Source organism: Astatotilapia calliptera, chromosome 22 (assembly GCF_900246225.1).
Source record: "Astatotilapia calliptera chromosome 22, fAstCal1.2, whole genome shotgun sequence".
NCBI lineage: Eukaryota > Metazoa > Chordata > Actinopteri > Cichliformes > Cichlidae > Astatotilapia > Astatotilapia calliptera.
Window position 1 is genome coordinate 27,309,501 of NC_039322.1, and position 9,360 is coordinate 27,318,860.

Consider the following 9,360-nt stretch of genomic DNA (forward strand, 5'->3'; position numbering starts at 1 on the left):
CACATTCAAATTGAAATTTCATCTCCTTACATACAAGGTCTTGAATAATCAGGCCCCATCTTATCTACACTCAAAAAAGTGAAATTTGGTGGTTATTGCATTTACAAGACTCTAACATGTAATTTGAACACAATGAATTTATGTTTCTAAGGTGAACGTAATAAAATCATATAAGATCTACAAGAAATTTACCAACTTAGCGCCTCTTAAATTTATTCTTGTTGATATGACATGATAAAATCTAACAAGAGTGGTTAGCTGCCTTAAAGACTCGCGATATCACAAGATCACGTGAGATTCTAAACAACAAGAGGCAGGAAAGCACATGGTTTGCTTCACGGTCATCTTGGAAAGGTAAGAGTGAATCTATCTTCATCCATCTTGATGAAAATACTTTTTGCACAAAGGCATCATTAGTTTGTCGATTCTTTTCAGTTCTATTTATTCACATTTGTTTTTTTGTTTAAAAAAAAAAATCTGTTTGTTTATGCCATTCTAGCTAGCTAACACGTTAGTGCAAGAATATAGCACAATGTCATGCTAGCATGATAGCCTAATATGAAAGACTTAGCTACTCCAAATATAGATATTGTTTATAACTTAACCTCTGCACATAAGCTAGTTTGGCTCTACCACAGAGACTGTTGTGATAAATTTACATTTTACGTGTGGGTTGTTGAAATTTGTAAGTTTGTAAGTTGCTGATGGACAGTGGTTTATTTAACAATTTATGTGTTTTTAGTACACTGAGGAGGAAAGACAAAACATGAACAGATATGTTTTGCTGTTTTTTAATTTTTTTGAAATTAAATATTTTTCTACTTAATAAACTTGGAGACTTGCAGTTCCCTCCTATAAAGATAATAAATGTTTAATCTTATCAGGTGGTGAAAGGTCTGGAGAGCTGGCAGGCCAGTTCATCAAATTCATGGTGAGCTAATATTTTTCTTAAAAATTATCACATTCCCATGTTAAAAATGTAATATATTCATTTGTAAGTGACATAGTTTTGAGACCAAGAAACCATTGCATTCTGATTTTATGTACACATCATCTAAACTTTCTTGAATTGGGGGTATGGCATGATTAAATTAATACACAAATTACAAAACAATATTAAAATGACAGACTTGTCTAAAATGCATAAATACTATTTGAAAAGATTAAGACCGTAAAACAATAGCCTCTGTATTTCTCATAAATTCCTGGTAATTCAACTAAAAGTTCTTTAATCCCACTGCTAGGTCGTTGAGATGGATTTCCGTATATATTTGTTTTTTTTCCCCCTCTGTGTATAAAGACTGATGCTGTTGAAATCAGAAGAGAATCCTGAGAAGCTGGTGAAGAATTACCTGGTATGTTAACTTGCCTGTATCCTTAACTAAGGAGATGATCAAAGATAAGCTTGAACTACATACAAAAAGTTTCAGGGGATGGGGTTTTCCTATAAATTACCGGTGGCTGTAAAAAATACCTTTTAAAATAGGAAAAGTAAGAGCTTTAAGTTTCTCACTGGATACTACACACACCATTTTTGAGTGTTTTATACTATCATTATTATAATATCATTATAATAACCTCATTCATACACACATTCATACAATATTTTTATGTAACATTTACACTTCAATGGATGTATCAGGAGCAACTTGGGGTTCAGTATGTTACCCATTGATAGTTTTAGTATCAGATTAGAGAAGCCAGGGATTAAACCAGTAGACAACTTGCTCTACCTCCTGTGCCACAGTCACCCCTATCACAAGATTTTGAAAGACAGGACATTGTTGAGGTATTGAATGAACTTCTCATGAGTCAGGAAAAATATCGGGCAGTCAATTTTGATTACATTTACATTATTATAAGGCTTGAATGAATAAAGCTTTTAGGTATTTTACATTAATGTAAAACAGATATTTACTTTTAAAACTGTTTGCAATGGACATTAGTGAGAAATCATTATCTTTTTTTTGTTTGTTTTATTGTCACAGGAAGTTGATAAAAAGCATCGCCACTGCCATAGCAGAGACAGTCTTTGGAATCTGTGTCATTCGGTCAGAGGGTGCGGAGCCTGGCGATGACCCTCAGGATGTTTTGATTGTTCTAGAGGGGGTGGAAGTGATGGGTGAGTTGGGCAGTGTAGTTTTTGCAGTGACAATGTTGCTTGGTCTGGTCTATTCACTGAACCTGAGCTACCCTCTGGAACTCAGGTACACCTTTGAGGTCCTGCAGAAGATTCTTATGGAATTAGATGCACACAAACTATCCAACAGCACACAAAGTACAGGTTCTCAAAACACTATTTTCTCGTTGAGAAATGTTCCCATTACAACAGCTACACCATGTATCTGGACCATGAACCTAAAATAATTGCAGATATTTTCTTTTTTGAAAGTGCATCTGTTGACCTTCAAAGTAGTTGTATTGGTCATCGGAAAATCACCTGCTTCAGCCATTCATTGTTGTTAAAAAATTGTTTTAACAGGTTAACTTTCCACTTTGTCCACTACTTTTTTTCTGTTATGTAACTTGTACTTGCATTTCATGTATTCTTTATACATTATGTGAAATTTGCTATAAATTCAATAAATTGGAGAAAACAAAAAGATGTGTATGACAAATTTTTATTTACCTTTTAGATGTAATAGTGAAATGTATGTTAACCAGACTCTAGACTTTGTTAAATGCTCCAAAAAATTACTCTTTAAATTAACTTAAAATAATCATGGAAAGAATTGCCACGTGATTAAATTGCTTTCTATTAGCATTAAAGACTTGTGTTGGAATAACTTAATTTGTATGAGTTGGTTCAACTCAATTAACTTAAGCTGGGACCAAATTTAGTAAATTAGTTGGAGAAAACCAACTGAATTGAGTTGGAACAAAACTCTTTAAGTTGGATCAACACTATTAAAATATATTGGATCAAAATGCAGTAAATACGTTGATTCATCAATCTTTAATTAAGTTGCTCCAACTTGAGTGCATTAAGTTGGAGTAACAGAATTGCATAATGCTAAAATAAAGCAATTTAATCACGTGGAAATTCTTTCCATGATTTTTTTTATGTTCATTTAAAGAGTTATTTTTTTGAGTGTAATTGACCCCAATACTGGTGATGTGGTAGTATAGGTGTCTTTGCTCTCAGACTGCAGGCTTACTGATGGTTCCTAGAGTATTTAACCTCCTAGGACCTGGCGTCCACATATGTGGACATGACATTTTTGGTTATTTAGACCCAAATGCTCAATTTTGCTGTGGTCGGCATGAAGTTGGACACTCTGGTGACAGTGGCAGAGAAAAGGACATTAAAGAAACTGCTGGACAATTATGGACAATGCTGGGCATCCTCTGCACACGGATCAGAGGAGCCTACAGGTTGCTTCTCCCAAAGTCAAAAACCAACAGACTTAAAAAGTCCTTTGTCCCACACACCATCAGACTGTTTAACTCCTCACTGGAGGGGAGAGGGAGGGCAAACAGGGGGACTAGGGAGAGCGGGAACAACTCAGCTGTAGAGCTTTTTTTCACTGTGCAATATTCGCAATATTTTTTCTTATATTCGAATGTACAATAATCACTATTCAATATACTCACTCAAATGTGCAATCCTATTTATCCATATTATATATTCTGTATTTATATATGTGTACATGTGTCTATATGGTATATTTATGCTTATATTCTTACTCTCATTCCCCTTATTGTATCTGTAAGATGCAACTTCTGTTGGTGCTGTGCTACTGGAAACTGAGTTTCCCGGAGGAACCCACCCGAGGGATTAATAAAGTTTCATCGAATCTAATCCAATCTCTCATTTTTCTTAGAAACAAACATTGGGTAAAAAAAAAAAAAAAGGTAATTCTTTGGTTTTCACATTCATCGGGCCCCAATATGCCCAAATATCAAAGAGAAATTAAAAATGCATGCTGTGGAAGAGTTCAGGTCTGAGGAGGTTAAACGTAGAATGGGAGGCAGAGCCTTTAGGGCCATGTTTATTTTGCAGTCAGTTCAGTTTTACATTCAGTTTAATTTTATCTATACAGTGCCAAGTCACATAAACAGTCACTTCAAAGTGCTTCATATTGTGAGGTAGACCCTACTACTTCTACTACTACTACTAATATGATTCCTTTGCTGCATTTTCTATGATGTTTAACCCATATGGAAAATAAATAATAAAAACTTATATGTGATTACTCATGAAAGTGGGTATATGATTTACCCACTTTCATGAGTAAATCATATAAGGCTTACATGATTTACTCATGAAAGTGGCCACTTTCTCATTACTTTCATATATTGTTTTAGTAAGTATCCAAAACATACAAGTTTCATTATATCATTTTTCAAGGGATCTTATATCTGTTTTCACTCTTATATGCTTTTCATACAAGTTTCACACAAGACAGATACAAACTTTATAAGATTTATATATATCTTTTCCATATGGGAAGTTCAGGTTCTACTGTTTAGTCTTGAGTTTAGTTCTTTTTGCCTTTAAGTTTATTTCTAGTTGGTGTTTTCTTGTCTCTGTCTCATCACTGTCTCCTGTGTCGTTCCTCTCTTTACGTTTTATTCCATGTCTGCTCTGTCTGTGTCATGTGTCTTTCCGTGAGCTATCTAAAGTCTAAATGAATCACTTTACAATACCACATCTGACACCTCCGCATTTGCAAGTCTCAAGTCAGCATTTCTGCTTTACTGGAACAGGAGGAAAGTTAAGAACATAATGACACAAAGACATGTTGTCAGGTGTGGTGCAGAAACGTCTTGAACTGGAAACTTTTGTCATTTCCTCATGCGTCATGCTGATGTCACCGTGAGACATTTCATTGACAAAATCTTTCTTACATATCAAACAAAGCAGAGATATGATCAGTTTAGACACAATTCATAGGATGTTCTGTGTAATCAATTTGAGGAGCAGTAAAAGGCCAGCTTTTGGTCCAGATTAAGCACAACCCCCCCACCTTACCGGAGTCTTTGTCGTGGTTCTGGCAGACAAGTTCAAATTACGCTGACGTTGATCTCAAAGCAAAAATATTCAGCTTCACCTCAAGGTCAAGATCACAGTTATTGTTTTTCTGAGAATCTTGTCAATGCTATAACTCAAAAGGAATTGCATTACCTTGGATTAGGGACAAGGTGCAGAGTGGGACTAGGACCAGGGACACTGCATTTCTGCCTTATTGCCTATTCACACCATGAACTAAACTGGCACTCTTAGCCTGGATTTATTTACAAATCATGCTCATTGCAACAACATGTTCACACACACATAATAAGACTTGACATACTGTTCTGGGACTTTCTAAAAACGTTCCTCCTACTAAGAAGGCCGTAGTACGATGAGAGTTCTAAGAACTTGGGTGGAGGTTTAAGGGAAAAAAAGTAGAGCCATGTCGAGAGGTGTGATTACAGGTGTGGATATAGCACACAAAAACATGATTAAAAAGAATCACCTTGAACCCACAACATGAATAACAAAAACACAGGAACGTGCAGTGATCACATGTCCTGCCTTGCAATGTTGATTTAGTTATTGTTTGTTACTCATGTTGTGTTTATAGTGAAATGTTATAATTACCTTTGTTGTTAATATACAAAAAGGTACAAATATTGACAAAATTGTACGTTTTTAAATTTCTTTTTGTTGGAAACCTTTATACCATGCCATTATTGCTAATATCTATCTGCAGCAGTTCTGTTGTAGATGTGATTAACTTTAATTGTGGTTACTATTTTGCATCATTACACACCAGTGACATGTGGGAACATTTCCAGAAAGCCCTGGAGATATGAAATATACTGACAGCCTTATGCAGCTTTCTGGACTCTTCATGGTGTGAGATTATTATGCTATCATATGTTATCCTATGCCTATAATGTGAATGAGTGAATCATGATACTGCTGTAAGCCACACCATACTTCTTGTTATAGAGCAGACCTTCCCAAAGTGTGGGGCCCGCACTTCTGAAGCATATCTTCCCTTTGGCTTCAATTGCACAAGTGCAAAGGTAGGTCTCCCTGCAGAATTGGTTTTCCCTGCGTCGAGAGCAGGCGCTGGGCTCTTCAAATCACGGACAAACAGTATCCTACATTCTTGATTTTTAGTTCTATGACTAACTACTCCTGACATTTTGGAGATGTTAGCTCTTTATACAGTAAAGTTACAGTGGGATATGAATAATATCAGGCTGATCCTGCCAGGATTTGTTCCCTTGGTTCAAATCACAGACAAACAGTATCCCACAGCTGTTCATGTTTTTAAACCCATTTTGCACAGAGAGGCATTATTTGAAAAATGTATTGATAGCAATGTTGAATGTTATTACACAGGACAGAAAACAACAACATGTAAAATAATCACACCGTGACGCCTCTGCCTTTCTAAATAGAGGGACAGTAACTGCGTGTGTAAATGTAAGCATGTAAAACCTGAAGATAGAGACAAAATACCGTTAATCTGACTATCTGCCATTCTGCAATTCATCTCCTGTAAACGTGGTGCACAGCGTCATGTGGAAATAGGCACATGCCTTTAACTTTGCATGACGAACTCTGAACAAACATTTCATACTGCCGAGTTAAGGAGAGAATATTGTGTGCAGAGAGCACAGAGCACATTCCACAGGAGCTTCACCCCCACCTTTGTTGGAAGCAGAAAAACAGGGAGCCAAGGTCATAACTCAGGCTCACTGGGAGATAGAAAGTATGTATGTTTAGGTTTTTACGACTAGGTGGGGGCCATCAGAGGCTATAAGAGTTTGAGTAACCCTCCACCATTTTGAGATTTTGCTGTGACCCTCTTCATGCATGTCTCCTCATCCGGATGGTTTATGCTCATAAGTGTTGAATTGTATGGAATAAAAGACTGTTGATTGAGCATTTATACACCGAGTATTGTCCTTCCTTCAGTCCAAAGATTCAATCAATTGGGAGGATTTAACAATGGACATCTTCAACTTTCTGAAATTCAAAAAAATAAAAAAGCAAAACATTATTACTGTCACAGTCTACAGGGTCAAGTTTGAGTTTCTTTTCCTATCTGACTTTTTCTGGGTTTTTTTCTCTTGTACTTTGGTTCAAGTTTTATATCCTCTCATTATCCATTATTTATATTTAAGTTTTCAGTTTCCCTCTGCCTTTTGTCATGTCCTCCTTCACATTTTCCCTCTTTGAAGGTTTGTTGATTTTGTTTCTTTGTTTTTATACCTTCCTTAAATTCTGCAGTAATTTTGTTTTATAGTTTAACCTTTGTTTATGAGTCCTGCATTTGGGTCAGACTCCTGCCTGCCACACAGGCAGCTGTGAGAATTAAATGCATCGTTAATAAGTATCTACTGAGTAATCAAAAATTATTGGTTCATGACTTCATCACGGATGAAGTCTTTTAACTTACATGCAGTACCATGATCAACTACAGACCGTATAAAAGCTTGTTGTGGCTACCCTAATGCTTCTCCCTTGTAAAAAAGGCAGCCACCTCTGTGACACAGAACTTTTTTTATGAATCTTGCTTCACAGTGAAACCTTTAATAGCCATGCTCTGCTTGCTTGTTTTGCTTTGAATAGGATTTGCACTGTTACTTTACTGTGGCAAGCATAAGCTTGTCTTTACTGGAACTGGTGCAGACTTGTGTAGAACTGGTTTGTATTTGCATGTGGTGTATTTTAGCAGTTTGTCAAGGCATTAATGTTTTATTTGCTTTTTTCTACAGCTGTTTATTTTGTCTTCATTTATTTTGTTTTACTTTAGTTTTATATTATTTCAAGTGGACCTTTTGCTATATTGGTCCACTTGATTGTCATAGTTTATTTGCTCTTTATAATTTATTTTTATTTGAAGTTATTACAATCAGAAAGGACAGAACTCGAGGACAGAAAAGAGAAACAATATGACTAAAGAGAAGTTGGGAAGAGAGTTAACAGAAGGAGAGGGAAAGAAAAATCGAGGAAAAGAGGGATAGAGAGAAAAGACACTGAAAATCTGCTTCTCTATTTGCTTTGCAAAACAGGAAAACAGCACAGAAGGGAAACTACAGCAACAACCAACATAAGCATAGGTAGCAGTAAATAATAAATATTGAATCTTATTGAGTGGCACACAAAGCCAACAACACATGAGATGCTTAAAGGCAGCAGCCAACCAAGATAGTGTGTGTCTGTGAGTACCTGTTTGTACACCTGTGTGTGTGTGAAGGAGCAGGTAGTCACATTTGACCATTGTGACTGTATTTATTCATAATGTCTATTCTGTGTTATTTTCATGAGATTCGTAAGCATGAGATTGTTGTTTTTCCACAGGAAAATGCAAAAAAGGATATTACGTGCTATTAAGGACATGACAAAGGAATCACACCGTATGGAACTTTTAGCCAAGCAAAATCCTTAAAAAAATCATTTTTCTTTCATGCATTTGGGTCAAGTTATAATTTCGTCACTGCCCGCCTCCAAACATCAAACCAATTTGACCCTAAACAAGAAAGGTGTTCCTGCTCGTCTCTAAGCTTTGCTCCACATCCACACATACAGGTAGAATACAGTAGGTAGAGTAGTTTTTGAGTGAAAAACTTTGCATGGTCACAAGAATTTTGAGGTTATCAAGATTTCTGTGGTGTTTCTGCACCACGTTGCATTTAAAAATTATTATTCCTAATCTTCCTCAGTTTGTAATGTGTCTAGTTCAATGCAGAGGGTTTCTTATAAGATTTTTTCCTTCCCACTGTTACCAAGTGCTTGCTCATATGAGGCTGTCTGAATCTGGAGGTTTTCTCTCCATTAATGTAGCATACCATCTTTGGTACCTTCTTAATAATATAGTATCATCTTGTACCATGAAAAATTAAAAAACAAACAAATCCTCCCCTCTGGTTTGTGTATAGAGGTTGAATGGCATTCTAAAACATTTCAAAAAGCATCAATTTTTATACAAGAGATGACTGGTATGAATGACTCCAATTAGAATTGGTAAAGGAGTAGATCACATCAGCTTCAGCACAGGTGAACTACTGCAAACAATAATAAAATAATAAATATAATTATAATAACAGTCATTCATCATTTTCAAAAATGAAACTGAATGAAACTCATTTTCCCATCTAGCATTAAATTATATATAATATTAAGAAATATAATAATAATAATGAATACAAATAAAATCATGTGATATTCTTCTTCTTCTTCTTATCATTATTTATGGTACTACATTCATAAGCTCATATCAAAAATAATCTGACATGCATACATGATTTCCTTCCATGTATGGTTTTCATGGGTTAAACAGATCATAAAAAAACCCTCCCAGGTAATACTACACTGGCTGTTGCACAGTTAACAGACAGGTTTTTCCTCTTTTC

At 35.6% G+C, this 9,360-nt stretch overlaps 1 long non-coding RNA gene across 1 annotated transcript; it reads left to right on the forward strand.

Moving 5' to 3' along the window:
* On the forward strand, window positions 1-1,826 carry LOC113014575 (uncharacterized). The gene is made up of 3 exons (XR_003270979.1): window positions 1-354; window positions 885-931; window positions 1,301-1,826. It is a non-coding gene; the product is annotated as an uncharacterized LOC113014575 (long non-coding RNA).
* The last annotated feature ends 7,534 nt before the right edge of the window (window positions 1,827-9,360 follow it).